This window comes from Canis lupus, chromosome 1, assembly GCF_003254725.2.
Source record: "Canis lupus dingo isolate Sandy chromosome 1, ASM325472v2, whole genome shotgun sequence".
In the NCBI taxonomy this organism is placed as follows: Eukaryota; Metazoa; Chordata; class Mammalia; order Carnivora; family Canidae; genus Canis; species Canis lupus.
Window position 1 is genome coordinate 69,833,150 of NC_064243.1, and position 12,803 is coordinate 69,845,952.

Genomic DNA, 12,803 nt, shown 5'->3' on the forward strand with positions numbered 1-12,803 from the left:
TTGGGAACAAAGGTCTACGGAAGGTCAAATGTTGGATACTTAAAACACAGGCCCAGGCCATGGTCAGACTTGCATCAGTCCCTTGCAATGCAAGTTTTTAAACCAGGCAGTTTGAAGTAAAACATCAGATGAGAGACTTCTAATTTTCCACCTGTTAATGAATGACAAGGGGATCCCTGGGTGGCTCAGCGGTTTGGCACCTGCCTTCGGCCCAGGGCATGATCCTGAGGTCCCGGGATCGAATCCTGTGTTGGGCTCCCTCCATGGAGCCTGCCTCCCTCTCTCTTTCTCTCTCTGTCTCTCATGAATAAATAAATAAATAAATCTTTTTTTAAAAAAATGAATGACACGTTTCCCTCACCCCTTATCTGCATTTGATTCTTGCATAATCACCCTCACCTCCTACCCTAGCTAGTTCCAGGGGAGTCATTCAAGGGCTCATCAGTGAATCCTCTAGATTGGAATTAAGACTCCTCAGAGATATATGCTCAAGAGAAAAGAGTTAGGTTTCTAGTTTCAGCAGTCCCCTCTCACTGGCAGGGCTGACTGTGGCCCAGTTGGTGGCAGATTTTTTTAAGTAAGTATGGCAAAAAAGTAAAGTTCAAAAAAAGGCATAAATCCCCTGTTTCATAATAAGAAAGGCGCTAGCTAATAATAGTACTAATAATAGTAATAATAGCAATAATCCATTGAGTGGATGTTGTGCCAGAAGCTATGCTGAGACATCCTCCATTAATTCTTAAAATGTTCCATAGGCATTTGAAGAGGCTCTGCCTCCCTGGGCGCCCCTACTTTGTTCCTGCCCCCATGTGGACCTGCCTTGGCCATAGACTCTTTAGGCCCTGTCGGACCCTCCAGGAAAAGGGGTCCTGCAAGGTCTCTGACTTGAGCATGTGCTCTATCATGTCTTCTTCTTTCCTCCTCGTTTTTAATGTAGGGGAATGAAAAGTGAAAGTACTTGGGGGTGGGCAGAGACATGCTGTCTTAATAGTGAACATTTTTTTTAAAGATTTTATTTATTTATGATAGACATAGAGAGAGGGAGAGGCAGGCTCCATGCCGGGAGCCCAACGCTCCATGCCGGGAGCCCGATGTAGGACTTGATCCCGGGACTCCAGGATCAGCCCTGGGCCAAAGGCAGACGCCAAACCACTGAGCCACCCAGGGATCCCTTAATAGTGAACATTTCATTTGAGTAAGAACTTGAGAGTTGAACAGCCTGGGTTCAGATTCCAATTCTACCACTTCCTAGCTGTGTAACATAACCTCTCTGTGCCCCTCTTCTCCCAACCTAATAAAATGTAAAAGTAAGATCAAAATTTGGATAGACAGATACTTATAGGTTAAAACGTCAGCTAAACTAAGAAGAACATAAATCTCATTCTTTGAAATAGAACAAATTATTAATTGTGCAAAACTCCATGTTAGTGGAGTAGGAATTTACAGAATTGCCATAAACCAGGTTAAATAATACCACACAACAGCACTTTGATAACCTTTCTCTTGGAAATTTGCTAATGGCTTAAATAAAGACTGAGGAATCTCATATAACCAAAATGATTATCATGGCTTTAGGAATATCAGGATGAGCACTGCGTGTTATTCTGAATGTTGGCAAATTGAACACCAATAAAAAATAAATTGATTATTAAAAAAATAAAAATAAAAAGCAAAACTATTTTTAAAAAATATTCTTATGTGATTTGTAATACCCTTTTCTTAAATAAAATGTGTCCTGAGCAAAAAAAAAAAAAAAAAGGAATATCAGTGATAAGAGAAGGAGGGGAGAGAAGACAGGGAGAGGGTAGAGGAGGGAAGAGAGAAAGAATGAGAGGAAAGAAGGAAGATAGTAAGGAAGGAGAGGAGGAAAAGGGGAAAGGAAAGGTTGTTATCTATAATCTGTCATCTGCTTTATTCAATTTCACTGTACTTTCTTAAATAGTATATATATAAACTTCATGACTGTGATTTCAATGTACTTCTTGGAAATATTTTATATTGAAGTTTTCTCTCTTATAAGGTTGCTTTTGTGTAGGTGATATCCTGTAAAATGATTTCAGAATTAACCCCTCTCTCTCTTAATGGAAAAAAAAAAAACAAAAACCCTCATCTATAAAATTTGGTTCTGCTATTAAAGTAGGCATCCAGCTTAAAGTAAACTGGCTTATTAAAGTACTTTCATAGATTCAACATTAAATATTGCCACTTCTGGGATCCCTGGGTGGCGCAGCGGTTTAGCGCCTGCCTTTGGCCCAGGGCACGATCCTGGAGACCCGGATTCGAATCCCATGTCGGGCTCCCGGTGCATGGAGCCTGCTTCTCCCTCTGCCTATGTCTCTGCCTCTCTCTCTCTCTCTCTCTCTCTGTGACTATCATAAATAAAAAAATAAAAAAATTTAAATATTGCCACTTCTGCAAGATAAAATTTGAATATCAGTATTAGTCAGGATTGTCATGTATCATGTAAATTATAGATTTCTAACCCACTGAACCAAATAATAGGTATTCAATTCATAGCATGGTAGAAGGATTTGATAAAAACCAGAGCTATTTTTGTTATTAGATGAGTGAGTATTCTAAATGTTTTTCCTAAGGACAAAATATGCTCCTCCACAACAGGATACGAGCCACTCTAAAATGAGAAGTCGATCTCACTTGGATGCATTTTATTGGAAACCACTCACCAGGGGTCAATTCCTGCTCCAAATGGTTAGAGAACTAAACAGACCGTGATATGTCATCACCAGATTCCATTCAAGGATTAATGGCTCCAAAGTACAAGAAGCCTCTCTAAGTCTTCCTGTAATATTAGACCCAAGAGTGACTTTTCCCACCATTCCAGTCCCCTTTGCACACCGAGGGTTAGAGAATGGCTCTTCACAAGTCTCAGAAGAACAGGGCACATGGATAAGCCAGTACATGTTCTAAATCATCACTCTTGGTTCAGGCCAAGTCATAGTACTCATGGGACAAGCCAAAATAGGAGCTCGCCTGCCTTGGAGCAGGTCAGAATTTATTTAGAGCTATCTCCCACAAGTGAAGACTGCAATGTGGCTGAAAAGATGTTGTCTGATTCTACTACTAATTAGGCTCAAATGACCTTGAAAGGCTCAGGGATTTCTGTAATTCCTCCATTCCATATATAAAAGGCTGCAACAATAAGATTGTAGGACAGTGCCTGTAACCTTCACAAATCAAAGCTGAGGAGTCAGGAACAGAGCTGTGAAACTTGACCTCCTTTGCACCACAGCAGGATATCAGCTCACCTGCAAATTCATCTTTAAGGTACAGTGCGTTGAACCTGTGTTGTCAGGCGTGGGAACAGCTCACATTTGGGACTGGAAATTGAGACACATTCCTTATACCTTTGTCCTGTGTTGGCCACTTGGGCTCATCTTCTCCCCACTTTGCACCAGTTTGGGAATAGATTTAGATAGAGGCTTTCCATCTCTGATTTCTACGTGTCAACAATGCATAGATTTCAAGTTAAAGAGTACTAAAAAAAACAAAACAAAACAAAACAGAAATTAGTGTCAATCTCACTGAGCAAGTCTCTCTTGAGATTAAATAAAATAGAGAATATTGATTAGTGGATAACTCATATTGATTGATGGATAACTTAGTCCCAAGGAAACATTCATGTAGCTCCCCAAACTACGGAGGTTTCTTGGAAAACTATCAGGAGGATTCATCTTTAATTTGGAGTTTTACTTGACTGAATAATCTGGGACATAAGAAATTAAACTATAGAATTTTCTTTTGTTTTAATTTCTATGATTGGCCATTATGTAGTCCCTTGTTAGGTATAAGTACATGAGCTTCACACAAAGTCAAGGTTTAATAAATATTATTTGACTAAAGTGATATTTATTTAAAAGGGAGTTCTAGTACTCTTTAAGTGTAAATTAATCTGTAAATTTAGAATTGCCATTGGCGAATTGAACCCCAATAAAAAAAATTTTTAAATAAAAGAAAAAAAAGAATTGCCATTGGAATTATGACTTTCAAATTGGAAATGAGTTACCACAAATAAAACTAATCCTCTCAATAGATATAAACTTTAGTTAAAAAAAAAACTAGTTGAAAAAAAACTTTTGCTATGGGGGATGCAGAGAAATGGACCTGTTCATTAGCCTCCTTCTGATAAAGGCCTAATTATTGGTATTTGCCCTTTATTTATGTGCAAGGCAACCAGATATTCTCATCTAGTGTGAAGAAACTGAAGTACAAATCACTAATAATGTTGAAAACACAGATTATTCCCTTGAACTTGATGTGGATGAATTTCCCTGACTATTAGAGCTGGAGGAAACTTCAGTGAACCTCAGCTCTACTGAAGTAGAATTTATTTAGAGCTGTCTCTCACCACAAGTGAAGGCTGCAATGTCCCTGAAAAGATATTGTTGGATTCTGCTACTACTAATAATAAGTGATCCAGCTTATTTAGAAAGCACATCCTGTGAGACAGAAATTAGGAACAACACCATCGTGACTTTATTCTTACTCAACAGGGCAATAGAAATGACTAAAGAGGACTTGCTCCAGATATTCCATTTGCTAAAGGAAAAAAAATGTTCTGGAAACAACGATTTGGGGTTAGAAATAGTTAAAGCCCATTCTTTAAAAAAAAAAAAAAGCTACATGGCCTACTTTCTATTCAGAAAAATAAAAAATAGCAATGATAAGTGACAGTCAGACATTAGGCTGGAGTTTTGGTAAAGGTGGGGAGGAGGGAAACAATATTTTAGCCAAATTTTGTATTTTAGCCTACTTAGCTTTCAGTTTTTAATAGAAATAGAACACAAAATTTGCTAAAGAAGTTAACATTTTTAGTTAAAAATCTTTGGAGATATTTTTACAAAGATTTTTATTTGATTATTTGAGAGAAAGTGTGCCTGCATTCACACAAGGAGAGGGATGAGCAGAGGGAGATGCAGAGTCCCTGCTCAGCAAAGAGCCCCACACAGGGCTCATCCCAGGACCCCAGGATACCACCTGAGTCGAAGGCAGGCACTTACCTGACTGAGTCACCCAGGCGCCCTTCTTTGGAGTATTTTAATTGACCAGTAGTGTGTTGTCAGCACAAGAGAATCATAGGTGTTTTGCTTATTGAACAAGCAAGTCCAAAATGTGCTGTGTGAAGGGCACCATACAAAGCAGGGTCCTTGCTCCAGAGTGGTTTAGAGTCCAGTTATGGGACAAGAATATGGAGACCTGGCTCCTACTACCAACTCAGCTAGGTGTAGAAGCTCTCCCTGCTTCAAAGGAGTTGGGGAGATGCAGACCTAGGGGCTTCTCTGTGTGTGGTAGGATGGGCTATTAATAATGGCCTCTCAGTTCCCTCTCAGCCCCAATTAGGTCCACTTAATGGGTGGGTTCAAGTGGAACCATCAGGAAGTGACCAATATAAACCTACAGTGGTTAGCAGTGACCTGGGAGGTGGAGGAGGCTGAATTCTGTTTGCATTTGTTTTATGATGTTTTATTTTAATTCTACATGTGCCCAGTGTATATTTGTTGTGGAATCTAAGACATAGCTACATGGCTCATGGGGAACTCAGGTTTTCCCTCCTATTCCCTACAGGGTTCAAAGACTGGTGACCAAAAGACAAAACCCACTGACAAACATGTTCTGATGTTTCACACAATACTTTAAAATGTCTTTAATGAATTATTAACATTTTGAAATAAGGAGATTATACACATTTGTAAATATCAGGATTTCTAGCTTCTCTTGGGAAACTCAAATATTGGGTAACACTGGAACAGTGCTCCACTGGCAACAGCTGGTTGGAGCTGACTGGCTGTGTCTCCTTCAAATGGACCATGTATTCTAGAATTTGCCACAAGCCTTCTAAACACATCAATAATAATAATAATAATAATAATAATAATAATAACCCAGAGCACACAGGCTTCTGAATTTATGGCCTTTGATTTGTAGGTGATCAATATTATGTATATAAATTAGACGATCCAGGATTTTTTTAAGCATTACTGTGTCAGATGCTAAATATTTACTATAGCAGCTTTTTCAGTTGAAAACTCATTAACCTTGTGAAAGTATATATAGTTTCATTTTACAGCTGGGAAAAGACACTAGTTTTGTTGTTAGGCAAGTGACTTGCCCACATGGGGACACAGAGGTCTCCTAGATCCTAGTCCAGGGCTCTTTCCATGCCCTGGGCAGGGCTCTGCTCCATGACACCGTTGGCTCCAGGATAGGATATTTTTGTGTGCAATGAAAACATTCCTCAGCAAGAGAATGGCCCATAATTCATAACTGTCCATAGTGTCAGACGTATGCTCTTGCATAAAGGCTTTTTTCTAACTTTTTATTTTGAAGTCATTTTGGAATTTGACAGTCACAAACCTGTCACCCAGTTTACTCCAACATCTTACATAACCAGATACACTTATCAAAACTCTGAAATTAACATTCATATGATAAAATTAACTACAGACTTTATTTGGATCCCTCCAGTTTTTCCACGTATATTCTTTTTTTCTGCTCCAGGACCCAATCCAAGACACTACATTGCATTTATGTAGTATGTATATTATATATTTATCATGCCTCCTTTGTCTTCAATATGTGATAATTTTTCAGTGTTTACTTGTCTTTTGTGACCTTGACACTTTTAATGAATATTTTGTAGAATGTTCTCAAGGTTAAATTTATCTACAGTTTCTCAGGAATAGACAATTTTCTGGTGTTAAGGGAGGTATACCACAGAGGTGATGTGCTCCTCTGTCAAACTATATCGGGGACATATAATATCAACATTGCTCATTACCAGTGACATGAACCTTCATCACATGGGTAGAATGGTGCTTTTTTCTCAACTGTAAAGTTACAATTTTCACCTTAGTCACCAAGTCATCCCCGATGCAAAGGGAAGGGAATTCAGTTCTACATGTGGTCGTATGTTAAAACCAAAAGAGTTAGTAATTTGGGGAGGGATGTTTTTGAGGCTATGCAAATATCCTGTTTGCCCTTAAAGTTTCATCAGCTAATTTTATTATTCATCAGTGGATCCTGCCTGTAGCAATTATCACTGTGGTGTTGTCATGATGACTTTCTATTCCTTCTCTCCTTCTCCTTCTAAGAATTCATCAGAATTCTCCTGAAAAAAATAGTTTTCCTTCCCCCTTATTTATTTTTTTCAATACTTTATATCAGTTTGGATTCATTCTTTGGGCTGTAACTAATAATCAGGTTATGTATTTTGTTGTTTTGTGATTGGGAGCTCTTTGAAATGGACTCCTCTCTCTTTTGCAATGCCCCCCATCTATATTTTACTTTCTTACTTTCTGGCATTACAAAATGCTCAGTACAAAAAAAAACCTTAAAAGGTAAAGTGTGTCTAGGGATTATTGTCTAGGTTGGTGATCTGAATAAGAGGTTGGGGTAAATATGAAAGAAGTAAGGTAAATAGCGATTTTTCTCTTGAAAAGAGAGAAGATTTATTATTTTTTAATCATTTTTTTGGAAATAACTTCAAAGTTATAAAACATTACAAGAATAGTTCAAAGAGTTACCATATACCATTAACTCAGATGCACCTATCACCACCCTGTTTACTCTACTATTTGCTTTATTTATCTACATATTTTTTCTGAACCATTTGAGAATTAGTTGACTCATCATGAGCCTCCACCTCTAGCTAATTCAGTGTGTACTTCCCAAGAACAGATCATTCTCTTCCATAATTATAGCACAGGTGTCAACTTCAAGAAATTTAACACTGATGTGATCCTGTTATTGTCCATATTCCAATTTTGTCCATTGATTCAATATTGACCTTTATAGCACTTTGAAATTTGATTTTTGAACAGCTCAGCTAACTAGATTGATGTTTCTGATCTTGCTGGTCTTCATGTCCAGCTGGGTGCCTAGAGCTCCTCTCCTCTACAAACTGTTGTCTGAATCTTGATAAAAGGCTCCTAACCAAGCCCTCAGGGACTGTTAGGAATTGCTCTTGCATCTTGGGGTAATTATATTCTCTGGTAATAGACATAATTATCCGTATTTTTTTTAGGGAAGATGAACTTTCCCCTAAATGAGTGGGGAAAGTAGTTCAAACTGTGGGAGGTGATGACAGGACCTTTGGAATCAGCATAGGTTTAGAGCTCAGCTCTAGCATTTACTGGTTCTGAGATTTTGACAAGAACTTAAACCTTCTAAGCCTGGCTTCTAGTCTGTTATCTGGGAAAATAATACCTACTTCCCAGAGCTATTGATATCATTAAATGAGATAATTTTCAAGATCTCATTAGCAACTGCAAAGCATGATTTATTGCCCACTGTTACTAATGCGTGATGTCAGCACTGGATGAGCAAACAGATGAGGGACTGTGAAATCAGTAGGTCTGGGTTAGATCCCTGACTCTCCCCCTTGTTAGCTCCGGGAGCTCTGGGACAGGAGGAAAGTCATTTAAATTCTCAGATTCACCTCCTCAACCTCAAATAAGGGAATAATAAAACCTACCACCATGTGTTGAGAATTAAATAACATAACATTTGGTGCTGTACTCCATGCAGTTTGTGAATACAAATATAAATGATGGTGATAATGATGAGAGTTTTTCCTTGGGCTAGCTATTACAATAAGTGTCTTGGGTGGTAATCTCATTTAATTCTTAGAACGATTAAGTTTTTTTACATGAGAAACTTAAGTTTTAGAAAGGTTATACAAATTTTCCAAGGTTACATGGACGCAAAGCCCCTTCTTCACTCATATAATTATTAATTACTTACATAGTAATTGTTGGTGTCAGCCCAATTAATTCAGATAAGCTACACAGAAAATAAAAGGGCTGAATTATTATGGACACATTCCATAAAAACATTTTTTTGTATATATCTATTTTTAGTTAAAATTTCCAGCTACTCAAGAACTCACTCATACTGTCCCAGGTGGCCTTTTATTTCACCTGCACTTTTTCTTAAGACCCAAATATCACACTGTGGGCAAAACTTGAGATGGCTTTGAAGGATATTAATTGGAGGGAAAACTATTGAGACAGATTCAAGACTTAAATTCATTCAAATAACTTGACTGGATATTGGAAGGCAGGTAAAAATAAAAGGTTTTTTTTTTTTTCTTTTGAAAAGATACTACACTGAGGACAACTTCTTTCACATAATGCTCCAAAATCTCTCTGTGAAGGAGGAGAGGAGAAGTGGGGTCTGAGGGTGGGATGGGAGGAAAAACCCACTGAAACATCTTAGGCCCATAATTAGTTGCTGTTATCTTAGAAACTGGACCTAGAAATATCATTCCTAAAGATATATATTTTCAGTGAAGGCGAAAAAAGACCACCTCAGAGGAAATGGGGTAATGTCTGTGTCCCTCAGCAGCTGCAGAGGCAGAATCTCCAGCTGTTAGAACGAGCATTCGGCAGAATGGTGAGAAGATGACATTTCATTAAGTGCTGATGCAGGAGGGGTTAGTGCACCATGTAGGTGTTTGTTTTAGTCCTCATCATGCCACACATAAAACAGGTAATAGTGAGCACCTCTGACAGGCTTTGAATTTGGCAAGGTTTCAATCCCAGCTCCACCACCATTGATGAAGTTGCCTTGGGCAACAGTGACCTTGGGCAATGGCTTGCCTCTTTGCATCTCTTCTGTCAAATGTGGATAAGAATACCGTGACAACTGAATGCAAGATGTAAAGCCCTTTGAAGAGTGAAGGGTATTCAGTAAGAACTCAATAAAGGGTATAAAACTAAGCCACAAATCATAGGCTAGCAGCCCACTAACCAGGTGGTGAATGTGTGGCATCAAGTTTTACTGGCCCATTGGTTGAGGGAGTCCTGCTCCATCTATGGACTCACTTTTTTTTTATTGTCCCACCAAGGTGGAGTATCCACTGCCAATACCCTAGTATCTATCTTAAAGAAGAGAAATGTATCACTGTACTTGTGTTTTTTAAATCAAAGTAGGATACAAAAAAGATAAGAACAGTGACTCTGATATATATTTTTAAAGGAGGAGAAGCAGATACTATTCCTAAGTGTTGATTATGAAACAAACCAGAATAACTCATTTATGGTAAACTTCTGGTCACTAGAGCAATTTAAATTTTCTGCTCCTGAGTTTTGAACCATTGGGAGTGAAGGACAACACAGCTCTCTGGGTATGAAGAAAAATAAGTTATCCTATATTCTTAGAGAATCTCAGGATTAGAGGGAACCAAAAATAAGCACATGCACTCACTTGAGAGGTCTATTCCTCTCCTTTTTTTAAAGATTTATTTATTTATTCATGAGAGACAGAGAGAGAGAGAGAGAGAGAGAGAGAGAGAGAGAGAGGCAGAGACACAGGCAGAAGGAGAAGCAGGCTCCATGCAGGGAGCATGATGTGGTATTCAATCCTGGGATCACACCTTGAGCAGATGCTCAACTGCTGAGCCACCGAGGCATCCCAGTCTATTCTTTTCCAATCTGCACATACCATGAGAAGAAAGCAGCAAACTGAATTGCAGAAAGGATGGATGTAAAGATCTAAACTTGGGTTTATAAAAATTCACTTGCACAAGAACAGAATAAAGACACTTGAGTTTGAAAATTTCCTCAGTACAAAATAGAAACTTAATATCAAGGGGGGCACTTGATGGGATGAGCACTTGGTGTTATTCTATATGTTGGCAAATTGAACACCAATAAAAAATACATTTACAAAAAAAGAAACTTAGTCTCAAAATCTTTAAATGTGACTCAAGAGATTTCAGGTACCTGATGGATTTATGTATCTGCACATTCCTTAGTATTTCTATTTTGTGACTATAAAAGCACCACTGATCTGTCCCACAGGAGATCACACCAGCTTTCTTCTTTCTGGTCCTATTCAGAACGATTTGAGAAAGTGATACCTTTTCACTCTCATTGGAACATCTATTGGGGCAGAACCACATCCACAGAACATATGGTTGGTGGTTTTCTCCACCTAGACCAGTCCATGCTTAGGTTTCCCATCAGTACGCCCAGGGAAAACTGTATTCTTTTTATTTTCTGTTTCCTGCCTTATTTTGATATTCTTAGGCATGTTAGGTGTCCCTCAGTCAATGTGATTATAAGATCTGACTACAAAGATCCCCAAATATAACATCATAAATGATGTAAGAGTGAAACTCATCACCAAGAGCTTCTGCTAAAGGCTTCTCTGTATGCTTTCCAACACTGGACCTTGGACAAGAAGGGAAGCATCTTATCCCTGAGATCTAAAGCTATCTAATTCTGACAGCCCAGCAACAGAAATAAATAAACCTTAATTACATGTTGAGTCAATAAGGAACAAAGTATTTAATGTCATGCATAAACTAAAGACAAGAACTTACTTAGGTGGTGGTTCAAATCTCTCACCAGGGATAGGACAACAGATTGTGAACTCCCTCAGGGCAAGCATGTTCTAGGTTGGTAGATGAACATTTAGGGAATAAAAGGCAATGTATTTGGAACTTTTGTCTTTATTACTACGTTTCATCTCCACTTTATAGATAATAAAACTGGGGGTCAGAGCACATAAAGGGCTTATTGTCCAAAGTCACAATAGTGACAACAATCCTCTGCCCTCCTCAATTCCCAGGCCATCCTGTCTGTCAGGGCATACCATCTAGTCCTGGTGAGTGACAGTCCCTGTGGGACAGTAGTTGTGGTTGGCAGTTGGGATAGTTGTTTTCACACATCCTGTAGTGGATGAGGTGAGACCTGACGAAGAGTTCCAATCCTAGTTGCTTCACGGATAATGGCAAAAGAAAGACTGACCAACAAGGGTGGTATCCCATGCTCAGGTACAGAGGCAGGAAAGGGGCTACAAAGAGGTTAGCAGAAGGAAGCGAGCAGAGAGAAAGTGAAACAGTTCAGATTGCCCTGTAGAGAAAGCACAGGGAAGAGATTTGAGAAAAGCTAAAAACAAACAAAAAAACAAAACAAACAAACAAAAACAAAAACAAAACAAAACATAGGGCCAAAGCTGCAGGTAGAAAATTCATCTCTTAAGAAGGGCAATGAGGGAACCCTTAAACTGCATCCATGTGAAAGTCATCTTTCCTTTTGGCCAGCACAGTTTTCAACTCCTTCTTGAATCAAGTGTCTCTACAGATGATCCCAGTGCCCACCACTCTCTGTCACTTGGGTCCTGTAGCTTCACTCCTATATGACACCTACCTGGGCACTGAGGTATCTAAATTCATGACTCCGCCTTAAGTCCTCCCAAAGGTCACAGCCCCAGAAATGCTTCCTGATCCAAAGGGAACAGGAGATGGAACCAGCATGTATCAGATTCTCCAGAGCCTTCTGCTTGATTTCCTTTGGGCTCACCTTGATTTAATTTACTCTTTCAGTGTATGGACACCACCCTGCTTTCAGCTATTTCTCTTAAAGTAGCTCATAATTATGTAGCTACAGTGCCTTGTAGACTAAATCTTCCTTCCATATCTTCTTCCCAAATAGAATGAATGTGAAATGACATGATTATATGAGTAGTCTGTGTGCCTGCATAGGCTTCTTTTTTTTTTTGGAAAAATTATTTAGAAAAATGTTAATTCTAAATTTCAAGAAAAGAAAATAATTCCAGTGAGCACCTATTTGACTAAACTATCCTTTCTCTGAATATGGAATACCTAATATGAACTTGAAATTCATATTCAACTTGAAATGTTTAGGAGCATTTTGTAATAAGGGAACATATGAATAAGTACTGCATTACTTTTGCTTTACTTAAGTTACAAGTTTGCAAGTTTGTCTGTTCAAAGCAAGCACTATTTTCTTATCAAACATTTATACAGGCAGAGTCAC

The 12,803-nt window shown here is 38.5% G+C and overlaps 1 protein-coding gene across 3 annotated transcripts in view; it reads right to left on the bottom strand.

Moving 5' to 3' along the window:
• Nucleotides 1-12,803, bottom strand: part of LOC112644574 (protein FAM240B-like) — a 265,942-nt gene that overhangs the window by 102,265 nt on the left and 150,874 nt on the right. The window contains exon 4 of one of the 3 annotated variants that reach the window (XR_007413681.1): nt 2,119-3,496. The exons of the other annotated variants lie outside the window; for them this stretch is intronic. The gene's annotated coding sequence lies outside the window, so the exon portion shown is untranslated. Of the gene's footprint in view, nt 1-2,118; nt 3,497-12,803 lie in introns of those variants that run through there. 3 annotated transcript variants of the gene reach the window in all.